At 46.3% G+C, this 24839-nt stretch overlaps 1 pseudogene; it reads right to left on the minus strand.

Moving 5' to 3' along the window:
* LOC131396007 (liver carboxylesterase-like) overlaps window positions 1-20454 on the minus strand; it is a 30799-nt pseudogene extending 10345 nt beyond the window's left edge.
* Between the last annotated feature and the right edge of the window lie 4385 nt (window positions 20455-24839).

The following is a 24839-nucleotide window of genomic DNA, read 5'->3' on the forward strand; positions in this document are numbered from 1 at the left end:
GCAGGGATGGTCTCTGTTTTGCCTGTTTCGCTGCTATATCCCCAGCTCCTGAATCAGGTCCTGGCACATAGCAAGTGCTAATTAAATCTTTGCTGAATGACTGAATGAATCTCATTTAATCCTCACAATACCTTTCAAGGTAAGTGCTATTATCCCCAGGGACAGAGCAGAGAGAACACAATTGTGAGACAGTTATGTCATCAGAACCTGGAAATGTACTGGAAATTAGGAGGAGAGGAGGAAGGAGATGGAGAGGATGCTGCTGGAGTTTGTTGCGTGGCTGGGTGGAGGGAGGTCTCCTCCGGACTGAGATTCTGGACTCCTGTCCTGGAGGCCCTGCACACAGTGCAGCTTGCACAGTTAATCAACCCCCCAGCCTCCAGGACAAGATCTGAGTTCCTCAAGGAAGGCTCCTGAAGAAACCCCTTATCCAGTTATCTCCACCTCCTCATAGTGGAAATTTTTAGTGTAGCTTTCTCTAAACGGGGCATTTTGGGAGCAAGAAATGTAAACAAGAAGAGGGTGGGTTGAGGGGACACAGAACTGATGACTGGGAGCACTGGACTGGGAGTCTAGGGAATGGGTTCTAGTCTTACGTCTGGTCCTCCTGGCTGTGTTATCTGGACAAGTCACTGCCCCTCTCTGGGCCTCAGAAATATGAACACAAGGAGTTACTAAGAGTCCACAGGGAGAATTCTTTATTTCACATTTAACTGGAGCTTAAAGGTGTCAAGACTTAAAACCTGTAATCAAGAAACCAAAGGTCCTCACCTATCTGGGGTCTCCAAGTAAATCAAGAGTGAAAAATTTCTGTGAAGACAAAGGCAGAGGTTGTGGGTGAGGAGCTTCCTGGGAGAAAAGCTGATCTTTGTGAGCTGTGGGCCAGAGGTATCAGATTCTCCTTCCACATACCATCTGGGCTGGGCTGAGAAGAAGTGGGCAGGACACTGGCTCCCCTGGGCCTGAGCACGGGGTATAGGTGTGGGATGGGGAGGGGAGCTCTGGAGAGGATGTCTGTGGTTGTCCCTGCCCTGCCCTCCATAAATTTCCCCTTCTAGTTTCTCTAGGCAACAACACCCCAATTTTTCTTTGATGGACCTCGTTCTTCCCCATTCTTACTCTGTGAATCCAAGCATTTATATTTGACCTGGGTTGCCCCATCTGTCTGACCACAGAGATTAGTTTAGGGATGGGCACATGCCCATGTCAGTTCAATAAAGTTTACCCCAAAACTTTTGTTGAAATTATTGGGAAAGAGGGTTTTTAAGCAGATAGGATATAAGCATAAGTGCTGCTATTGTCTTTATCCTCCCCAGGGGACAGATACAATCTTAACAATATCATATGTGCATCTGGATCCATCCATGCCTGAAGCCATCTACTCCTGAACAGTTTAGTTTTCAGTTAGTTACCTGAAGATTCTGTTACAACGCATTCCTTTTTCTGCTCAAGGCATTTTGAGATGAGTTTTCTCACCTTGCATTAGAAAGTCCTGACTCATACAAGCTCATGGAAATTCACCCCACTCTATACTTCTCTTGTTGTTTGTTCACCAAGATTACATTGATTGTAATGCTACACTATACCTAACAAGTCTGACCAGTGTGCCGCAAGTGACCAATAAGGGTCTCTCCATGATGGATTGTAGACATACTAGCCAGGGGTGTGTGTGTGTGTGTGTGTGTGTGTGTGTGTATGTGTGTGTCTATTTTGGGGAGAGGGGATAATCATGGAAACACTTCCACAAGATCTCAGAACATCTCAGAAGGATAACATGGGCTCTTATGTTCTCTGGCTTTTCTCAAAGTCACCAACTCTCTCCTTATTGGGTCCTCTTGTGCCACATGGAGAATGCTGAAATAAATTTGCCTCTTTCCAGGCATCAGAAAATAGTGTTTTGATTCTTTGAACACATTGGTCACTTCATTTGAGCCAGAGAAACCAGGATTCAAGCCCCAAGGCCACACTGGAGTCAACCCATGGAAATAGAGCAGAGTCCAGTGCTAGCGGCCACTCCCTGGCATCCAGGAGTATCCTCAGGAGCCCAGGGGCCAGGCACAGAGTCTGGGGGCTCAGGCTACTCCTGGGATCACATTCACACTCTTCTCCCACAGAGGGAATGGTTTTCATTGGCCCTAGATGCTGTATTTTCTGGGCATCTGTCCTTGTGACAACCCACTACAATAGCCATCCATCAATCCTCAAATGTCACCTTCTGTGGGAAGCTTTCCTGATGACTATCATAAATGTTTCTCCTCTCTGTAGTCCCACCACTCTTTCCCCATGAAACATGTTGTGTATCTCCTTGGATAGTTCTTTTTGAGCAGGGACTATATCTGAATCACGTCTGCAGCACCTGCTCTTTTACCCCCCATACACCTAGCTTGGATGGATAGATGGATGGACGGATGGATGGGTGGGTGGATGGATGGATGGATGGATGCATAGAGTTGGTCAATACATGGAGTATGCGTGAACTGGATGGATAAGTGGATAGGTGAATGATAACCAGCAGATATGACAGATGAATCATTCATTTTAGAAGGATGAATGATGCACTGAAGATATATGGTGGCTGCATAATGCATGAATGATTGATAATGGATGAATCAAAGTTATGGATGGATTGATATTAGATTGATGAAAGGATATCAACGAATCGGATTGATAGCTGGATGGACAGACGGATTATAAGATGAGGAAAGAATAGATGAATGGATGGATGGTTGGCTGAAGGGATGAATGGGTGGATGTACAGTTATCCTAGAATTACAATTGAGGCAGAGTTTCGGAAAGTCTTGACAATTGGGCCACGACTGGGTTGTAATTGAGGTACTTCCTAAATTAGCCAAAATAAATTGTGACAACCTTCCTGAAAATCTTTGTTCTTCATGTCCCCATCCCCAAAATTCAGGATGGGAGTTACTTCTAGAAATATGTAATGTTTAATTTCTTAAATACACATCTGAAAACAAGAATGGAAAATAGTAAGTTTTGATAGAGCTAGGAGATTATTACACAAATGTTCATTCGTTATTTTTTGATTTTGCCAGTGTTTGACATATTTCGTAACAAAAAAGAAATTCCCCATCAGATCCAGGGGCTGACACCGTTCCTGAGAGGCTAGAAACTGTCCTAGGTAGTTTTTCTGGGGCAAGGGGACAGCTGAAGTGATGAAGCCTGGGGCCAAGTTTACTGGGTGGGGGGCTTGTGAGGCCACAAGAACGAATGCACCTACCATCTTCCGCGTCGTCTCCAGGAGCTCCTCCTCTGTCTTCTGGCGCAGGCAGTGAACAAGGACAGCCGAGGTGGTGGTTTTACACCCAGCAAACACGGCAATTTGCTGCAGAGATCACAGGCGACTGCAGAATTCAAGAGCCACGTCCCTTCCCTTGGTCAATAAAGAGGTGTTCCATCCCAACCTCAATTTCTAAAGGCAGCAGGGAGTGGCAGAAAATAGCCCAGACCAGCAGGTGTGGGTCCTGGTCCCAGTCACGCCAATTACACCGCCTCTGTCTCTGTTACCTTATCTCTGTTAAAATAGGCACAGTGATCTCAGAGCTGAACATCTAAGGAGAGGCAGCATGGAGTGGGGCTTAAGAGCATGGAGTCCAAAATCACACTGTCTGGTTTCAAATCTTGGCTCATCCACTTACTAGCCATTTAGCCTCAGGCACGTCACTTACAAAGGGGAACCAGAGGAGAAGACGCAAATGGACAGAAGGCAGCCTCCATGATGGTGGGGCCATGGAGAGTGTGTAGGGCTCCCCAGAGCCTAGGACAGTGCCTGACACAGAATCAATGCTCAGTATGTATTTGTTGAATGAATAAAAAGGTACAGAGAGAAGTAGAGGAGAGAGAGACAGAGAGAGAGAGAGAGAGAGTGCGAGTAAGTGATAGAGAGAGAGACAGAAAGAAAGAGCACAAATAAGAGTCTTAGATTGGTTTCCTTCTGCCAATTTCTAGTTCCTGTTTGATAGTGAAATCAGGCCCCGTCTATGCTACCTCTCATCCAAATACCCCCCTCTTGACTTAAGCCTGATCAAGTGAGCTTCTGTTGTTTACAACCAAAGAATTCTGAAGAACATTCTAAGAAATTTTAAAAATTCCTGGTGTCTTCCTTTCCTCTCCTCCTACTTTCCAGCCCCTCTATGTCTGGCTGCTGCCCCCACCACTCCAGGAAGCCAGGTCTCACAGCCCTACCAAACGCCCCACATCACTGACTCCAGTGGACCCTCCTCAGCAGAGCCGCCTGTTGCTCACTCTTCCTTGGCTTCCTAACAGCCTCCAGATAAAGACAAAGTCCTCACAGGATCCTGTGCAGCACGGCCCCTGCAGTGTCCCCATCCTCAGCTCACTCCATGTTCCCTATGTTCCTTCTGCTCTGGCCACATCAGCTTTTCTCACTTTCTTTCACTAAAATACTCTCTCCTGCTGCAGGACATTTGCACATATTGTTCCCTTTTCCTGGAATGTTCTCACCAAGTGAATTACTGCTTATCCTTCTGAACTCAACTCATTGATCACTTTTTTCAAGAAGACTTTCTTGATAACCTCCCGCTCCTCACTGGACTAACTGCTACTTTTGGATTCTGTTATGACATCAGGTACCTCTGCTTTATTGTTCTTGTCACAGTTGACATTTTATAATTTGATATTTTGTGTGATTATGTAATTATTAATCTGTCTTATGCATTAGAATGGAAGCTTCATGAGGTTGCTAGATGTCTGGCTATATCAAAATTATTTGTTGAGTGAGTGAGTGAATCAATGAATGAATTCTCCAGGAATCATCCCCAGTCACAGGCCCTCAGGGAGGGATCACTCCAGACTCACATGCTGCAAGCAGGTTCACCAGAACTCAGACCCCAAGAGAGACAACACATGGTGATACTCCACTGCTCACTGTCTGGCCCGGCACCCAACGTGGCACACTTTGGGACGTGTGGCCAGTGGCCAGTGGTCAGTGCACTGTGCTGAAGTCCAGAATTGGGAGCTTGAGTCCAAGTTCTGCCCTGATCACCCTCTGACCTTGACAAGCTGCTTCCACTCTCTGCCCAGTTTGCTCAGCTGGATAACTGGGAGGTTGGGTCAGGTGTCCTCTTTCCCTTCCCGCTCAGCCATTCTCACTTCTGTGATTCCTTGAGGATGTCAGCTGGATCCAATGGCAAGAAAGGTCCCAGAAGACTCCAGGAGAGCAGAGCAAAGGGTGCAGGGGTGGTCCAGTGTGAGACCTACCTGAGCTGCGGCCTTCGAGTCCTTCTTGACCAGGACAGCAGTGAGGGACACGCCACTCTGAGAGATGGCCCGGTGGAAGAGATTCTTGGCCAGTGGAGATAACACCTGGGAGGGAAGGGAGAGGGAGAGAGTTTATGCTCACGGGGAGGGGTCTTCAAGAGCTACCCTTATCCACAACTCTGCCCTGGACCATTCCCCTGGATACCCTGGGGCTCAGTGGACAAGACATGTCCTTACTTGGCCTGGCCTGTGCCACAGGCTGATCCTGGGACCCAGCTTCTCCAAGAAAATCTCCCTCAGCTGGAGGGAGCCAGGAGCACAGAGTGAGGGACAGAATAGGAAGTGTATGGTAAGCACTGATTATAACAATCAAAAGTATCTGAAAGACTCTTATAAATTCCTAGCTACGCTTTAAAGACACAGTTCTGATTCCCTATTTCCGTTACTCAGAACATATCCTAAGAAAAATAATCATGGAAGCACACAATTATTTCTAAAAATGCTTACGCTGTTTATAAGAGCAAATACTGGAAATAATCCAAGCTTCCAATTTTATGAGATTGAGTAAATAAGCTACTTTTCATTCTTACCATGGAAAACTACACAACTTTAAAAAATAAAATTATTGAAGAGTACTTAATGTTTAGGGAAATATTTATGTTGTATTATAATGTTATGGAGGGCTTTTTTGTTTAAAAAAAGTGCTAGATAGACAAATATAGATAGATAGGTAGGTAGGTAGGTAGATAGATAGACGATAGATAGATAGACAGACAGACAGACAGACAGACAGACAGACAATAGGTAGATAGGGGGAGTCATGTCAAAAGTCATGTCAAAATGTCCATGATGGGTATCCCTGGATAATGGGATTATGGATGACACTTTTCTGCTTTGGGGTTATCTGTATTTTTCCTTTTTCTCTATTATATAAAATATAGAAACATTTATTTCTGAGTAATCAATTATGAAACCAATACATTTTTTTAAAATGCAGTAATATCACTGACCGTCTGCTCTACTGTGAGGCAGCTGGAGGGTTCCCCACAGCTCTCAGCACCTTCTAATCTGGTTTTCCATCTTTTCTTCCCCCAGTGTCTCCCTCAGCCCCATTCCCCAACCAGTCTCCCAGGTCATGTCTGTGTCCCACATCCCCTGACCCATCTCTCCCTGTCCCACTTTCCAACGCCCTCCACCCTCTCACCCACCTTCCCCCGCCCAGTTTCCACTCTCAGTCCCAGAGACTGCTGCCCTCCCTCTTGGGCATGGACAAGACATGTGACCACCTCAGAGGAGGCCCCTAACCTGTTCTTAGGGCTCATGTCCCCCTGATATGTAGATCTGGCTTCAAGCAAAACCAGGACACTCTGCCCAACTCTCATGGTTGACTCCTCTTATTCATAAATGATATCCACCACTACTTCCCAAGAGAAGTGAGGTGAGTCCTAACGTCAAAATGATTAGGAAGGAAAGAGAGAGCTCAATCAAGAGAGAAGAGTGGGAAGGCCACTGTTGCAGCTACTGCTGGAGATTCTTATGGACCCAGGATGCTAGCTGAGCTCTGAGCTTTCTGGCGGTCAAGGAGAGCTTGGCCATTAGCTCTCCATCATCTGATCGTGTGCAGGGTGGTGTCAGCCTTGAATCTTGGTCTCATGAGTAAAGTAGCCCATGGCTAGATTGGCTTGTCTCCAAGGAGACTGTTCAGGAACCACATCAGGTCCAGGAACACTTACAAGAACAGACACACTTTCACCTCCAGCTGACTCTCCAAAGATGGTCACGGAGCCTGGGTCCCCTCCAAAGTTGGCAATGTTCTTCTGGACCCAGTGCAGTGTGGCCACCTGGTCCAAGTGACCCCAGTTTCCCCGGCTGTGCTCATCTCCTGTGCTGTGAGTAAGAGAACAGGGTGGGGTGGGAGCAGAAATGTCATGGCAGGGCTCTCAGGACCATAGATGGGGCTCTAGGTGAACCTTCTGGAGTGAGACGGGGCTTCCACAGCCCTGACCCAGGGGTCTTCACCTGCCTTCCTCTCCTGCAGCATTGTTCTGTTGTGGGCTCTACAGTCCTTCATCCGCCGTCTATCTATTGAGCATCTACCACGTGCAAACACTGTTCTAAGACCCAGGAGCCCATCTGAGAACAAAATAAGCAAACCTCTGACTATACAGAGCTCACACTACAGATCATAAACAAATAAGCAGATAACTATGGAATATAATGTCAGGTAGTGAAAGTGCTTTCAGGAAAAACAAAACTGAATGAAAGAAAAGGCAAAGGTGGGGCAGTGAGGGTCCTATTTCAGATCACATGACCACGGAAGGCTCTTTGAGACTGTGGCATTTGAATAGAGATCTGAAGGAATGAGCACAGAGCCTTGCAAATATCCAAAGAAGGGAATTCCAGGTGGAAGAAACAGAAAGTGCAAAGGCCCTGGGTCCAGTGAACAAAGTGTGAGTGTAGGACATGCAGCTAGAGAGGGCCCTGTGGGCCTTGGTAAGGACGTCGATGTCATTGTAAGGAGGGAAGCCACTGCAGGGGAAGGACAAGACTCCATTTATTTCTCAAATGATCACTCTGACTACTATGGGTATCAGACAGAGTATAAAAGCAGCAGGGTTATAAAAGTAGGAGGTTATTACAATAATACAGAAGAGACACAGAGGGCTTTGATTAAGGTGGATGGAAGGGTCGAAATGAGAAGTGGCTGGTTTCTAAATGAATCCTAAAGATGGAGCCAGAGGATTTGCTGATCAACTGCATGTGAGGTGTGAGAAAAAGAAAAAAACTCAAGGCTGACCACAAGACCTTTGTCCTCAGGAACCAGAAGGATGGAGCTGCCAGCAGCTGAGAAGGAGGTACTGTGGGGAAAGTAGGAGTGTTCTTTGGAATGAGGGGCAGTGGGAGTCAAGGGTTAAGATTGTCCCTGTGAAGTGTGAGGCGCCCTTTAGACGTCCAGTGGGGACAGCAGGAGGTAGATAATGATGTGCATCTGGGTCTCAAAGAAGAAGTTTGGCTAAAAATTGGGAACAGTGAAAGTGACCCTGAGGTCACTCAGGGCACGAGTGGAGATGGAGATGGAGACACACACAGAGGCCCTGGGATGGGGAGGAAGACGGTCAGGGAAGGGGCCAAGGAGGAGCAGTCCATGAAGTAGGAGGTGACCTGGAACTGAGAGATGAAACATTACAAAAACATGGGAGCAATTATGTGTGGATGCTGCCAAGATCGTGTGTGGATGTTTGCCAAGGTTGGGCCAAGAGCCATAGGTCATTGGTGATCTCGACCAGAACACTGATGGCAGTGTCAGGGGAATACTTGACTGCTGTGGGTAGAAGAGAGACTGGGAAGAGAGGAACCAGGAAGAGCTAATGTAGCAGTTTTACTAGAATGGGGAGCAGAGAAAAGGACCTTGGGTGAAAGGAATGAGGAGTCTTAACAAAGGTGATACAGGGGCTGGCCCAATAGCATAATGGTTAAGTTCATGCCCTCTGCTGCAGCAGCCCAGAATTCTCAGGTTCAGATCCCGGGTGCAGACCTATACCCTGCTTATCAAACCATGCTATGATGGCGTCCCACACACAAAATAGAGGAAGATTGGCACAGATGTTAGCTCTGGGAGAATCTTCCTCACCAAAAAAATTAATAAATGAGAAATAAAGGTGATACGTCCTAGGACATGGCTCTCCTGAGATAACCCTACTCCAGCTCCATAGGTCTTTGTAGGTAGAAACCCACCACTCCCCCAGCCCACTCATCAGCCGTCTCAGGGTCAGAGGTGCTGGGGCTGGTGCATTCAGAAAAGGCTCATAGTAACTGTGTCTTGCAGGAAACCTGGTTCTGTTTCCACGGAGACTCCACGGAGAAGACTTTGGCTTTGACTCATGAATATGCCAAATGCAGAAGGAAATGGGATGAGTGGACCTGACATTCCTGGGAGGGTTGTCCATTAAGATCAGACACTTTCAGCTCCAGACACCCATTTCTTCACCCACAAACATTCGCTGAGCTCCCAGCATGGGTCTGCTCCTTCCTTAATCTCCCATAGCTAAGATGTGTAAGCCTCTAACTGCTGTGTTGCATGCTGTCATTTTAGAGGTTGCAATGTGCTGGGGCAGCACAGGCAAAAAGAAATGAGTATTCAGAGGAGGTAACATTTGGTTTGGACCTTGCAGAATGAATGGGAGTCTGTCAGGTAGAATAGGCATTCCAGGCAGAGGGAACAGCACATGCCAAAACTCAGAATCCCATGGGTCAGTGTGGCTGGGGAATGAGAAGGTAGGTGGAGCCCAATTATGAAGGGACTTGGGTGTCTTACTAGGAAACTTAGCAAAGATCCCCTTGAGCGCTGACATGACCAGAGCTGGTTCCTAGCATCCTTGCTTTGGGGACCAATGTACAGTGAGGAGAGTCCAATATCTTACCTGAAGAATCCCCAGAGGCCCAGGCGGTACTGAATGGTCACCACCACCACGTTTTCATGGGCAGAGAGAACCAGTCCATCATAGGTTGATGCCCCGCCTACCATCAGACCACCTCCGTGGATCCACACCATCACCTGAACAGGGAGGAAGACACCATACTGGACACAGGAAGCAGAGCTGGGAAGGACCTCCAGAGATTGACTGGTTTGATCGCCTACCTCTTGGCCATGACTCAAGGAGGCCCAAGTCCACCAGTCCCCAACAAAGTTGGAACAGGCAGTCACTTGCTTCTACCATTCGGGGGCCCAGGTCACCACCCCACTCAATGCACCCTGGCTGCCCCTGTCTGTCCCCCCAGGCCCAGGGCCACCTCCTCCCAGAGCTCTTTGTGCTGAGAACACCATCATGGGCACATTCAAGGCTAAGGGTGTCATCATCTCCCCAACATGCCCATCAACCTCATGCCTGGACTCCTCACCCAGTTCAGCATACTCTGCATGCTGTAGCCCTTGTCCTTCAGCTTCATCTTAGTCACCTCTTATGCAGTGACTAAACTTCTCTCATGCATCAATGATTTTCCCAAGAAGCACACATACCCCCAGTGTTAACTCTTTCTTATATTTTTTTTCCCTCTGCCTCCTTTGCATCCCCAAATCCCACCAATTTTCCAAAGCCCAGCCTAAAAGCCACCTTCTCCAAGAAATCTTCAATCATTTGACTAACGTGATCTGAGAACCTACGATATGTCAGAGACTGTGATAGGAAATGAGGATGAGAGTGGACACAATCCATTATATGGCTCTTGCATTTAAAGAGCTCACATAGCAGGAAACTGAGAAAGGCTAAAATAGTAATATTGTAATAATGTTGTTAATAAAAAAAAACTCGGAACACGAACCATGTGCCAAGTACTGTCCTAAGCATCTAAAAATAAACCACCCATGAGGTAGGGGCTACTATTTTCCCATTTAACAGACAGGAAAACTGAGGCACTTAACCTGCCAGAGGTCACACAGCTAATAAGTGGTAGAAGCAGGACATGAACCCAGGCAGTCTGGCTCCAGAGTCCACATGTTGAGCCACCCAGCACACTGTAGCCAATGGCCACAGTGCAATAGGTCAGCTCTTAGGGAAGGAGTAAGATCTTCCCTTCAACTCTAACTAATATGTCAGGAGTACTTGCCTTGTCTATTGTGTCAGGCACTGAGATAAAGCTTGATATTCATCATTGAATACTCATGTGCAATTATTCTTGTTTTGAGGAAACAGAGACAAGTGTCTCAGTTGGTAAAAGACAGAACCAGGATTTAAACCCAGGCCCTGCAGTTCCAGAAACTGTGTCCGTAACTAGAGGTTCTCCTGCCTCCAGGTTCCCAGAGCCCCTGTTCCTCCCACACCTCTGATCCCTGGAGGGACTTAATGTGAGTCATCTATGAGTAAAGGCTGAGTCTAGGTCAGGTCAGCAGTGATCTGCTGAAGTTAGTCTCTGTCTGTGCAGCCCTGATGGTAAGTTCCTCAAAGGCAGGGGCTGCTTGGTAATGGTTTTATGTTCCTCCTTTCTCCTAACCCCAAGTCTAGCTATGTATGGGGGCACTGAGTACTAATGGAAGAATGAATGAGTGAACCCTTGCCCCCACCTCTTTGGGCCAAGCATGTGCAGCGATGCTTCTAGACACAAGCTCACAGACACATCCTCCACTCCTGGGCATCATGCCAGCTGTGTCCTGGGAGATGGCTGGGTGCCCACCCCCCTCCCTTCTCCACCCCAGAGATCCCCTCCTTTTCCAGCAGACCCTCCCCCTCCAGCCTGAGTCTGGAAGCCTGCCTTGACCAGTGGTTCCCACTGCTTACCGGCAGCCTGCTTTTCTTCATCAAGTCAATGGGAGTGTAAATATTTAGGTAAAGACAGTCTTCAGAAAACTGGAGAGAAATGTTCTCCTTTCTGTTGGTAAAGAGATCTGAGAGCATCTGCCCCACCGCTGGGTCTTGGGAGCACCTAGGAGGGGAGGGAAAAGAAGAACTCCTCAAGTTCAATCAGAGCTAAGCAAGGAGATGTCTCCTGCCATCAGGCTGGACCTTGGACTGGGAGGTTTAGGCCTGTAATAGAGTTGCTCTTACCAGATTTGGGACAATGGAACAGGCAGGAGGCTATCTGGGGATATGGATGGGGGGCGCTGGGGCTCACTAAGGTCTTCCAGGACTGTGTATAGTGAGGAGGCCTAGCACTGTCCCCAACCCAGATCCTTCAGAATGCCCTGGGTCAAGGAGAGGAGGCTGCCTATGCACCTGGGAGAGGACCATTTCCTGCATGCCCAGGACACAGCCTGGCTCCCCTGAGCTCCCTATGTTGGCCTTCAGAGTGACATGTTCCTCCACCAGGTAAAACAGGTGTTCTAGTCCTCAGGACACTTCTATAAACCATGAGAAGTCACTCAAATGGCAGACTTTTAAGGTGTGGAACAGGTTAGGGGTGAAATACTTGTGGGGCAACACCAGGAGAACTGTGTTCTAGTCCTGCCTCAGCCACTAATATGCTGGGTGACCTTGGCTGAATTCCTTGCCTGCTCTGTGTCCCAATCTGAAAGGTATAGGTGAGGAGAGTTATTTCTATAAGGGTCTTACAGACCTGACATACTAAGATTCTTTCATCACCCATCCCAGGCAAGCACTACTGGTTGCCCTAATAACAGATCTTAAGGATCCAACATATAATTGGTAACATTTACTGAGTCCTCCCAGCATGTCAGATGTTGTACTCCTTGTGTATTAACTCATTTAATCCTCAAATCAGCCCCATGACATAGGTTCTATTATTATCCCCATTTTATACTTGAAAAAACTGAGGCACAGAGAGGTTAGAGAACCTCTCCAAGGTCACACAGACCCCTACTGTGGAGTGCTTATGTTTCCAAGGACATTAAAAGCTACATTTCCTGTTCTCAATGTACTCAGAAGGCAGGCGTCACTGCCTCCAGTGTGTAGATGAGGAAACTGAGGCACTACAGTACTTGGATGGCACAGCTGTCAAGTGTTGGAGTCAGAGGTTGCAAAGATGACTTCCTGATCTCCCTCCTGGAGGAAGTTCCCGGGGATCACTCAGAGCAAGGGGTATAATATTCATAAAATAAGAAATTCGAAAGTCAAAAAAGGGAAAAAAATTTTATTACTTTTTGTTTGAACATTGCTGGTTCCTTAATGTCTTATTTTTCCAGGTTTAAAGAAACCTTTTCTCTTAACCTATCTATGCCTCCCAGCAATTTGGTAAAGTAGACCTTTGTAAACAAAGGTGAAGCATTTACTTTCTCTCTACCTGATCCCTCCAGAATTTGGGAACTCTTGAGTATTCTTTTCATGATAATATAGTTAATTAATTGCATAAGTTTAGTAAGAATCTGTTCTCCTTGTAACACAACACAAGTGGAAACATTGGCTATATTACCAAGGCTTTGAGTAAAATGTCGTATTTCAAAGAGATGTACATAGAATCAGATATGACCAGACATCTTTCAGGAACTTCCTGGAAAAAGTGGCCTGGTACCTTGCGTATAGGGTTCCCAGTAGCCTTACCAGGTAGTATGAAGGTCACTTCCTGGCAGGCCCAGGACCCTCAGGATATTTTCAGAGACCTTGAGAAGAGAGGAATTCACTCAAACTATAGGCATTGCAGGTAAAACCTGATGGTAAGTCTTTGGTTTAGCTTCCTGATCACAGAGGCTTTTAAGAGTTCAAACTGAGATTCCTTATGAAAAGTTCCAGCAAAGCAGTCTTAAAAAGAGCTTCTACAGTCAATCACTATTCTTGATGCACTTATATAAATAATCGTGCCAAGTTTGATACAAAAAAATAGTATTACTGTGATTATCTTTGGCAAAAAAAAAAAATTAGGGGGATTATAAAGAGAAGTTATGTTTGCACCTTTTTAGATTTAGATTCTAGTCCTTTTGAATTGTCTTTGAGGTTTTGTTATATACCTGTAAGCTGGACTAGATCCCGAATTCTTCTAGTTTCCTCAGATATCTGGCTGTGACTCTCCAAACTAACATTTCCAATTATCTCCCACCCTCCTCATTTGGAATCACTAAGAATAAAGTCTGCCCTTGAATCTCCTTGGAAAGTACTACACCAGGTTCTCCTTACTACCCAGATGGCAGCCAGACTTCAGAGTCTTGAACCTTTGGTCCACATCTCTCTATTAAAATGGGTCCCTTCCTCTAGGAACTGCACACCAGCTGGAGACCTCAAAATCAAGTTGACTAGAAAGAAAAGTAGCCAATATAGAGGTAGACTGCTTCCTCCCAAGATGTCAGATCAAGGAAGTTTCTTTCTAATCTTCCTTCCCTCTCTGACCATCTTTTTCCTAATTCTTACACCATGAGGGTCTTTGTAACTCTTGTGTCCCCCTTTTTTCTTGCTCTAGCCTGGAAAGATCATGATATCTCAGGCCATTACAAAGGGGAATAATCCAACCTACAAATGACTGCTGGACCTGCCGTGATGCTGGTGATTCTGTAGTTCTGCTCATCACACATTTCTCTCTGATTTCCAATGCCTATTTCTCTGGAAAAGAATCAGCCCCTTGCCTATTGTGTCAGACTCCCTAAGCCTAGGGGTCCTTTTCCATGTCTCTGGTTAACAACCCCAAAATGGGGAAATTTATGTCCAAGCTCTACACAAAGAAAGGGACACAAGGCAAGGGTAACCAGAACAAATCACTGTGTGGTCTACAGACCCTTAAATTTTACTGTTTCCATAGCTTTCACTTTTTCCAGCCCTGAGCCACAGGCTCAAGTGGGAATTACCAGAAGGCATTTATGATTCAAAATTGGCTTCCTTTGGTAGATGACTGCTCCCCTGGCTAGGAGTAAGTACAGGTAAGGCTATGATCAAAAACCTCTCTTTAACTCTTGAAGATATGCAGAATCTGCTATTAAAGCAGTAGTTGCCCCCCAAAATTCCCTAGACTCTCTGGCCAAGATTGTTCTTGAGAATAGGATAGCCCTTGATTATCCTTTAGCTGAACCAGGAGGTTTCTGTGATTTGGTAAACACTGCTTGCTGCACCTGGATTAACTCTTCTGGGGAAGTTGAAACTCACCTACATAAGATCACTGAACAAGCCACTTAGCTTAAGAAAGTGACTGCTTCAATGAGATCTTTCTTTAACTTATTCTATTTGGATTGGTTTGAGTCTTGAGGACCATGGCTCTGAAATGCACTCCAGACATTGAGAATTATGCTTCTCACAATAATCATGGTAGTCTTCTTAGTGCGCTGTATTCTCTGAATAGCTTTAAGTGCATGTTTGCAGCTGCTAACCACCAAACAAATGATCTCCCTAACACTTGAAGGTTGGAAAAGGAATGAAGAGAATGACCTACTTAAAAACTGTGAACCTAAAGTCAGGACTTGTGATTATCACAGAGATTCAGCAAAAAAATATCATGACCTATGACTACCACACAGAGGATCAGCAAAAACTGTGAGAACTTCAGAGCAGGAGCTGGGAGTGGGACTAATCCCTTAAATTTTTATCATACCTCCCAGTTAAGCTCAGAGGCTGATCAAAAGGAGGGAATTGTTAAAAAAGACACCAGGCCCAAATTGGAGTGACATGTGCTAAGCCCATGTCACCAAAGTGAGATTTAATGCCTAACAATTACAGTTTCAACCTTCCACAAGTGGAATCTTAAACCAGTCGATCTGGAATTACCAGGTCAGGATTAGTGAGGTAATCTCCCTGAAAGACCCCCGCCTTGCCCTAAGGGAAGTGGCCTTGCTACAAACAATATTTGCTAGTAACTTCCTTGTCCTGCCCACTTCTGCCTATAAAAGTCTTTCATTTTGTACAGCTCTTTTAGGTCCTTTCTATCTGCTGGATGGGATGCTGCCCAATTCATGCATCAATGATTAAGCCAATAAGATCTTCCTAATTTACTCAGTTGAATTTTGTTTTTTAACAAACCCAAAAGGATGGAGTTCAGAGAGCTCCCTGGTTGGTGAACAACTATGTTTCCAAGTGCCACGGTGCTGGGCCCTGAACTCCATGAGGAGAGAAGCTCCTTGTTCAGGACTTCACTTTATGTATCTCTTCATCTGGCTGCTGATTCATATCCTTTAACATCCTTTGTAATAAACTGGTCATCTAGTGAGTAAACTCATTTTCTGAGTTCTCTGAGCCACTCTAGCAAATTGAGGTAACCCAAGGAGGGGGTCATGGAAAATTCTGATTTATAACCAGTCAGTCAGACACACAGGTCTGTAATTGGCAATTGGCATCCAAAGCAGAGGGCAGTATTAGGGGGCTGAGCCCTTAACCTGTAAAATCTGTTGCTACGTCCAGATGGATTGTGTCAGAATCAGCTGAACTATAGGAGGCTCAGTTGGTGTCAGAGAAATGCTTGTTGGTGAGGAAAAAAGAAAAACATGCCCATGAATTGGGTGCAGAATATTTTGTGATTCTATTTTTTGGGGAAGAGGGTGAGGAAGATCAGCCCTGAGCTAACATCCAACGCCAATCCTCCTCTTTTTTGCTGAGGAAGACTGGCCCTGGGCTAACACCCGTGCCCATCTTCCTCCACTTTATATGGGACGCCACCACAGCATGGCTTGACAAGCGGTGCATCGGTGCGCGCCCGGGATCCGAACCTGTGAACCCCTGGCCGCTGAAGCGGAGTGTGCACACTTAAGCGCTGCGCCATCAGGCCGGCCCCTTGTGATTCTATTTTTAAGGGAGAAAATATGCAACAGATAAAAGACTGTAAAACAGAATCTAAAATATGAACACCAGTTCTCTTCAGGGGGTGAAATCATATATGATTTTCATTTTCTTACCTTTCCTTACCTGAACTTCCTCACTTTTCAGTAATAAGTATGTATTATATTTGTAATCAGGGAATAAAAACAGTGAATTTTGTTTTAAGAAGGAAGGAAGGAAGGAAGGGAGGAAAGAGGGAAGAGTAGAGAAGAGAAAAAAGAAAAGAAAAGAAGTCAGCAAGAGGCAGGATCCTGGAAATTCCTAGAAATGCCTTCCTGAGCAGAATAAGGTCTGAATGGGCGCATCTGGGTATGCCGGGGCTGGCTGAGGGGCGTCTTTGCCCAACTTGGCCAGAGTGACTAGGACACACCAACCATTGCTCTGCTTGTGACTAGGTGGCTAGACACACCGGGAAGTTGAGAACTTGCCTGGTCAACACCCCATAGCACTCCCCGTGCATGTCCTGGCCCACTCCACTACTCAACTATGGCAAAGTTCAAGACAGGAGAATAAACAGAACAACTACTTCTGATCCTTGTCACCTGCTCAACTTTTTATTTTTTTCCAAAGCACTTATCATATTCTAACACATTACATAATTCATGTATTAATTTGCATATTGTTTATTATCTGTCTCCCTCCTAGAATGCAAGCTCCATGAAGAGAGGATCTTTGTTCCATTCACTAATGTATTTCAGGAACCTAGAACATGCCTGGCACACAGTAGGTGCTCAGTATTCATTGAATAAAGGGGTCTAGAATGCTATGAGAGTTGTGGAATGTCTCTAAGCATCTACAGTATCTTGAGGATTCCAGAACACAGTATACGCCACTCAGAGGATTGCCTTGGCTCCTTCCTGCATCACTCTGAGGCAAACACCCCACTGAAAGATGCCAAACCCACACCTTGGCTTACATAGGAGGGTAGGAGGTGGTGTTCTTCACGAAGTGCCATGGTTCTGCAGGCTGCGGCGGAGCAAACTTCAGGGGTCCAAGAGGGGGCTTGGCAAAAGGGACTCCCAGGAAAACAGCCACAGGCTGTGCAAATCCTTCTAAGCTGACGTACTTCCCCAGGACCTTGCCCTGCATGGTGTCCACAACAGGCGGCGAGGATGGGAGCCTTGCTGGACATGGAGAGGAAATGAGGACACATCAGAGGTGGAAGGTTGGAACTGGATGCAGATGAGTCTTGACAATTTTGCATGCGACCGTGAATGAGTGACCACAACTCTCTAGGCCTCAGTTTCTTCTTATGTAAAAGAGAGATGATGTTAACTGTCCTTCCTATCTCATAGGGCTATCTTAAGGAGCAAATTGGAATTGGAGGTAAAACAGCATCAAGTGAAAAGTAAATGCAAGAAGGAGGGCTGCTGGGAGTGAACAGACACTGGGTTTCCACTCTCAGGAGCCTCTGGAAACAATTATCCACTAGGATCCTGGTGCTGAGCTGCATGCTGGATGGGAGGATGAACAAGAGGTGGCCCCTCTTCTCAGAAGCTCTGAACCTTGTAGGGAGAATGAGCCACACACATACTTGACCCTCTTCCTGGGAAGAAAGTGGTCAGTGTCCTGAGAGAGGCACCAGTAAGGTTCTACAGGAGTGAGAAGAGGGACCGAGGCCTTCTGATTGGTGGCCTCATGGAGGCCGTGACCTTGGAGCTGGGACTTGCAGCAAGGGGAGGACTGAGCAAGGGGAGACGGAAGAGGGGGCATAAAGGTATAAAGCAGAGAACAGAATGTGCTGAGGCTCTGAGACAGCAAAATGCAAGGCCTGCCCGAGGAAGAGTGATGGCACATTTGAGCCAGAGAGAGTCTATGGGGAGGGGAAAAGAATCCTGGGGTGAGAGGGGTTCATGTCTGGGAGGGCCTCGAATGCCAGGCTAAGGGCTTGAGCTTTATTTAGTGGGTGAATGAGCAGCAGGAAACAGTTCTGGAGTGCAGGAGAGTGACACAATCAGCTTGAAGAGGGTTCTTCTGGTGGCTCTGAGCAAGGTCGTCCGGGGGGGAGAGACGGGGGGTCAGATTCCTCTCTGTTCCATTCTTGTGGAGCAGACAGTGCTTCCTCACTGAAATTCACCTCCCGGCAGGTTCCCTATCAGCCCTGGTTCTACCTGCTGTGGGACCATCCTGAGCTGTCATGGGGCAGGCGGCCTTTCAGACACTTGATCGTGCCCATCCCTCAGGTCTTCTCTGGTCCATCCTCAGTTTCTTTAAGCATTCCTCATGGGAAATGATTTCTAGCCTCTTGTCCTCCCAATTGCTCTCCTTTTGATGTAGACATAAGGTCAACATCTCCCCCAAAGTGTGTTCCCAGAACAGAAATAACCCAGATTTGTTTTTATACAAGAATACCCAATGATAGTTTTCAAGAGAGATGGAGTGAACAGAGGCCAGATTGGCAAGGGCAGGAAAGTGGGTGATGTGGTGAGAGGCATCAGCAATAATGGCAAGAGCAGCAGTTACCACGTATGTAATAGGTAATGTTTATATACTGAGCACTTCCCATGCACAGCATGTGCATTCCAGTTCAGTGAAATTAATCTTCACAAAAGCCTGGCTAGGTAAGTTTCCATGTGCCCATTTTACTGACGAGAAAACTGAGGAAATGGAGGCAGCCAGTATGGACTTTCTGAAGATGGAAATGGAATGGACTTGCTAAAGGAGGACCATTGGTAATGGAGTGATCCCTCCTAATTTGGTTCTTACTCGGCCCTTACACTCAGATCCTGGCCTCTCACAGTGTCATACCGCCAGATAGAAGATAGAATCCAGATGGGCCTGGGCTGTCAGGACACTGATGGCCAGAGCACTGGCTCTGGACTCAGGAGTCACAGAGAGAGTCCAGATCGTGGACGAGTACATTTCCCTGTCTGAGTGTCAGTTTCTCCCTTCATCAAGTGGCACAGATGTGTTCTGAGGTCCCTTGCTGCACCCTTGTATTAACCATGTCCTTAGTGTCTTTGTTTGATGCTTGGACATCTGGGGCCTTGTGGACCCTGGAGGGACTGCCCCTCCCAGAGGCAGCCATTCCTAGAGGTGGGAATCAGCTTGTCCTTCCAGCATGCCACAGCCCACACCCCAAGCACCCTCTTTATCAGGCTCCTGCCCTAATCACTCCAGGGCCAGGTACCTGACAACTGCAGACAGCCTCTATGTCCCAATATGTTTAGTTTGCAAATCCTAAACCTTCTTATCCTGCCTCAGCCCTTCCTCTCCCAAGCGACTCTGATAAGGATTCTTGCCTACAATTCCTCCTCCTCCCTCTGCCTCCTAACCCCGCAGTGCTTCACCTTGTGGCCCACCATGGGGGTGACGTGCCCCCACCTCTTGGGAGCTGTGAGTAACAGACTGTCTTTTCAATGGCAGTCAGCTCCTGATCTGTTGGTCTTACCATTTCTCAAATATTTATTAATACACTATATTTTAAAACAACCCCTTTATTTATGAATCCTTTTCTTGCACTTTCCTCATACCAGGAACTAGGCTCTTTAGAAACAATCCATTTCATCCTCACAATAGCCCAGTGAGGTAGGTGCTACTGTCGTCCCCATTTTAGGGAAGGGAAAACTGAGGCACAGAAAAGTGAAGTTCCTTGCTAATGACCCACAGTTGGTAAGTGCTGAGATGGGATTTGAACCCATGTACTCTGGCTCCAGAGTGGATACTTTTAATATTCTGCTAAGCTACTCTCCATGGTTTGGCCATGTCCAGACTAATAATCAGGGGAAAAATAAACCAAAGTCCTCATCTGGAGGCATGAGGTTAGCTGGTTGTCCTCTTGCGCATGTGGCAGGCAGCTGAGGTCTCTGGGTGTTTATCCTCCCTGTCTCTGTCAATCCCTGGGCTGCAGAGGCTCCAATGCTCCAAGTCTGAAGGGCGCGCACTGCTGTGGAACAGGACCTGTCATGCCGTATAAGCATCTCCCCCACCTCATCCCTGGACAAGGATTTTCAAATGTGCCCCCACTATTTGTATTTCAGAAATACTCACCCCAAGCCGTGGAAATGGCCAGGGAGACCAGGACAAGAGCAAAGAGCCACATCTTGAAAGGACAGCAGCTCCTGGACTTGCAGGTCCCCGTGCCTCTCTGAGGAGCTGGGTGGTTCCGCCCCAGAGCCCCAGCTCCTGCCCTCCAAGCTCCCGCCCCACTACAGCTCCCACCCTCCCAGCACCCCCACCCGCCACACTATAGCTTCATCAGGAGAGAACAGAAAAGCTCTCTCCCTACAAAAGATGCTCTGGGTGTCTGCTGGGGCCTCTAAGCCACACTCACCCAGAATTTACCCTCTTTTATATAAACAGGCTGGACTAAACTTTCTGATTACAGATAGCCACACCCTTAAAACAACTTGTTACATAAGAGTTTCCCCCTTCCTGGACTCTAACCATGATGTTGTGAGCTTCCCAAAGGCAGGCACAAGCAGACAGCTGCATTTTGGCAACAGGAGGCTTTGGTCTGGGGTCCTTAGAACAAGCATGAAAACTTTTAGAGCAACTCCCAGCCCAGCAGCTGCTCAGGTGCAGAACTTTGGATAAATCTCTTAGTTTCCCTGGGCTCTATTTCAAAGTTGTATGCTGTCAAGTTTGGCAGCATCTTAAATTTCATCCAGTCCCCTTTCTGATGCCTAAATTAACTTTATAATATTCCTGCCAAGTGACGAAACCTCCGTTCTCACGCCTCTAGGATTAGGGAACTCATTACCTCTCCAGACAGGGATCTTTGAATAGAATGTTCTTACAGTAATGAACTCCAAGTCTCCATAGTCCCTGGCTCTCGTACTTCATCCATCCTTCCATTTATTCATTCATTCTCCAAACAGTTACCAAATGCCTGGCACTATGCTGGATGTTATAGATACAATGATGAATTCAAGACATGTTCTATCTCCTCAAAGAGTTCACTTTGTAGTAAAAAAGACAAAAGGTGGGTGGGGGGGTCATTGCAATGCCATTTGAAACCACCAAAATAGAGGGATACAAAATGATCTGGGTACACCTGGAAAGTGTCCTTTACCTGCTGGGGACAGGAGGAAGATATTCAAAGCCTGTTTCACAGAATCATTAAATGTCCAACAATAGGGAATTCATTAAATACACTCTGGTACAGCTGGCTAAAGAAATAGTATGCATTCACTCAAACTAGAGATGCACACCTCTGTTTATTGACAAGGAAAGACAGTCATGATCTGTTGTGAAAGGGAAAAAAAACAGGCTATAAAACAGTTATGGCTGTTCTTTGGGAAACAGTTTAACCATTCCTCAAAAAAATTAAACATAAAATTACCATATTTTCTAGCATTCACTCTTAGGTAAGTACCCGAGATAATTAAAACATATCCGTACAAAACTCATACACAAACAGCAGCATTATTCCAAATAGCCAAAAGTGGAGACAACCCAAATGTCCATCAACAGATGAATGGACAAATAAATTGTGACCTATCCATACAACGGAATATTATTCAGCCATAAAAAGTAATGAGGTATGGCTACTTGTGACAATGTGGATGAACCCTGAAAACATCATGCTATGAAAGAAGCCAGACACAAAAGATCACATGTGATATGATTCTGTTTACATGAAATGTCCAGAAAGAGTAAAATGTCCAGAAAGTAGGTAGAGGTTGCTAGGGGCTGGGGAAGGTGAGAATGAGGAATGACTGCTAATTGGCATGAGGTTTCTTTTTGGAGTGATGGAAATGTTCTGAGATTAGGTAGTGGTGGCTACACAACTTTTTGAATATACTAATACCACTGAATTGTACACTTTAAAAAGGTGAATTTTATAGTATGTGAATTATGTTTCAACAAAATAAACATTTTTTTAAAATCTAGTCATTTATAATATCCCATTTTAATGAAAATATGTATCTTTATTTGCATAGGAATAATTATGGAAGTTTATATATCTGTTTAATACTGCAACAGCCATCTCCCGGCTGTAGTATTGTGAGTGTTTACACTTCTTTGTATTTTCCACTTTTATTCATTCAACAAATATTTATCGAGAGCTTACTGTACAGCAAACACTGTGCTGAGTGTTTTGTTTGCAGAATCTCACTTAGATCTCAAATGACCCCGTGAATTGATTCTATTATCCCCTGGGGCTCACCGTGGTCCAGGAACTGGCCCACAGTCACACACCAAGTATGAGGAAGAGCTGAGGATTGAACAAAAGCTGCCTGAAATTACAGCCCATACTCTCAACCACTCTGCTGTGGTGTCAAAAACTTTTTGCCAAACTGACGTTGTTGGTGCCCTAAGCACATGCTTGGTTCCCCTGTGGATGAGCTCACATAGCCTCTCTCTTCTGGGATCTCCTCCGTCTTCACCACTTCAAAATGCCATGCCTTCCTGATGAACCCTCTTGGGCCCTCGGGCTGCCTGGAAGGATGGTGGCAAACAGGGGTGCTGGGGTTCCTGAGAGGGATAGTGAACAGGTCATGCAGGGCTCGCTTATGGCTCACACTTCATGGTCCCCTCTCCCAGTATGGACCTGTCACAGAGAAGGTGCTTCCCAGCCAGGAACGCATGCCCCAGTCCCCCTCACATTAACTGGAGTCATGAGATTCATTCTTCTCAATGTAGAGAGGACAAGCATGAAGCAGGCTGGTCTCCAGCCCAGCACAGTAAAGAAACACCTGTGTCTTCTCCACGCTCACACTGTTTTCCCAGTGTCATTGGCAAGCCTGCCCTTGTCCAGCCCAGACCAATATTGACATCAGGCAGAACTGGGCAACCAGCAGCCACAAAACACGTGATAATCCTGGAAAAGCCCACAGGTTCTTGGCCAAGGCCATAGGTTATAGCTGCGTTAAAAAAGAAACAACAGGGAGAGTGACGTCAGCATCATGGCGGAGTGAGCTTTCCCGTGAACTCTTCCCCCGACAAGATACAACAAAAGGAACAGTCACAGACCAACAACGGAATCCCAGACAGTGAAAAGCTAGAGTGGAGGGATCCACACTGCCGCACATCTGAGAGCAGAACGTGCTGGGCCCCCGGAGGAAGTGGGGAGAGGTAAGGAGAACTCCTCTCCCCCCCATCAGATCAGCATCCCGGTCTGCGCGGCTCCCAGAGAGCGGGGAGGGGCGGCCCTCAGCGAGGAAACCGTGGCTCTTCGGGCTCTCTCAGCCGGTGGGAAACTCCGGCACAGAGGACTCAGAGGAGCCACAGGGGTACCATCAACATCCGAGCACCCCAGAGAGCAGATAAAGAGGGGCAAACGAGAAGCCTCCCACGTTAGGGACCCAGAGGGCAAAAGAGAGAGCTCCCCCCTCCCCGCAAACCAGACCCTGCAGCTCAACCGACCAGACCAGACCTAGCTATCTGCGGCAGACCAGACCAAGTGATCCGCAACAGACCAGACCAAGCAATCCGTGGCAGACCTGATCAAACGACTGGACTCGTGGATCGCAGCGGGGAGAAAAAAAAAAAACTGCGGATCGCAGCAGAAAAACTGGGGCAGAGCGCAGGGGGCTTAGACTACACAGCCCTTTACCACCAGACAGTGGCGGCAGGTGGAAATTGCAACCAGAGATTTCCAGGATGAGGAAAAACAAAACCAACACAGGAACCACAATGCAAAAATATATGAAATCACCAGACCAGAAACAAAATGACAAGCACCCAGAAATCAACCCCGAAGACACAGAAATCCATAAACTAAATGACAGAGATTTCAAAATAGCTATCATAAAAACACTCAACGAAATACGAGACAACACAGACAAACAATTCAATGAGATTAGGAGTTTCTTCACAAAAGAGATTGAAATCATAAAGAAAAACCAATCAGTGCTGATGGAGATGAAGAACACAATGGAGGAGATAAAGGAGAATCTGGAATCTCTAAAGAACAGAGCTGACAATATGGAGGAAAGAATTAGCACCTTAGAGGATAGGAATACAGATATACTCCAGATGGAAGAGGAGAGAGAACTAAGACTAAAAAGAAATGAAGAAAGACTCCGAGAAATATCTGACTCTATTAGAAAATGTAACATAAGAATTATAGGTATTCCTTAAAATTTATATGGGGCAACAAAAGACCCCGAATAGCTAAAGAAATCCTAAAGAAAAAGAACAAAGCAGGAGGCATCACAATTCCTACTTCAAAACATACTACAAAGCAATAGTAATCAAAACAGCATGGTACTGGTACAAAAACAGACACACAGATCAATGGAACAGAATTGAAAGCCCAGAAATAAAACCACACATATACGGACAGCTAATTTTCGACAAAGGTGCTAAGGACATGCAATGGAGAAAGGAAAGTCTCTTCAATAAATGGTGTTGGGAAAACTGGACAGCCACATGCAAAAGAATGAAAGTGGACCATGTGCTATGGCCATTCACAAAAATTAACTCAAAATGGATCAAAGACCTGAAGGTGACACCTGAAACTATAAAACTCATAGAAGA

This window comes from Diceros bicornis, chromosome 32, assembly GCF_020826845.1.
Source record: "Diceros bicornis minor isolate mBicDic1 chromosome 32, mDicBic1.mat.cur, whole genome shotgun sequence".
NCBI lineage: Eukaryota > Metazoa > Chordata > Mammalia > Perissodactyla > Rhinocerotidae > Diceros > Diceros bicornis.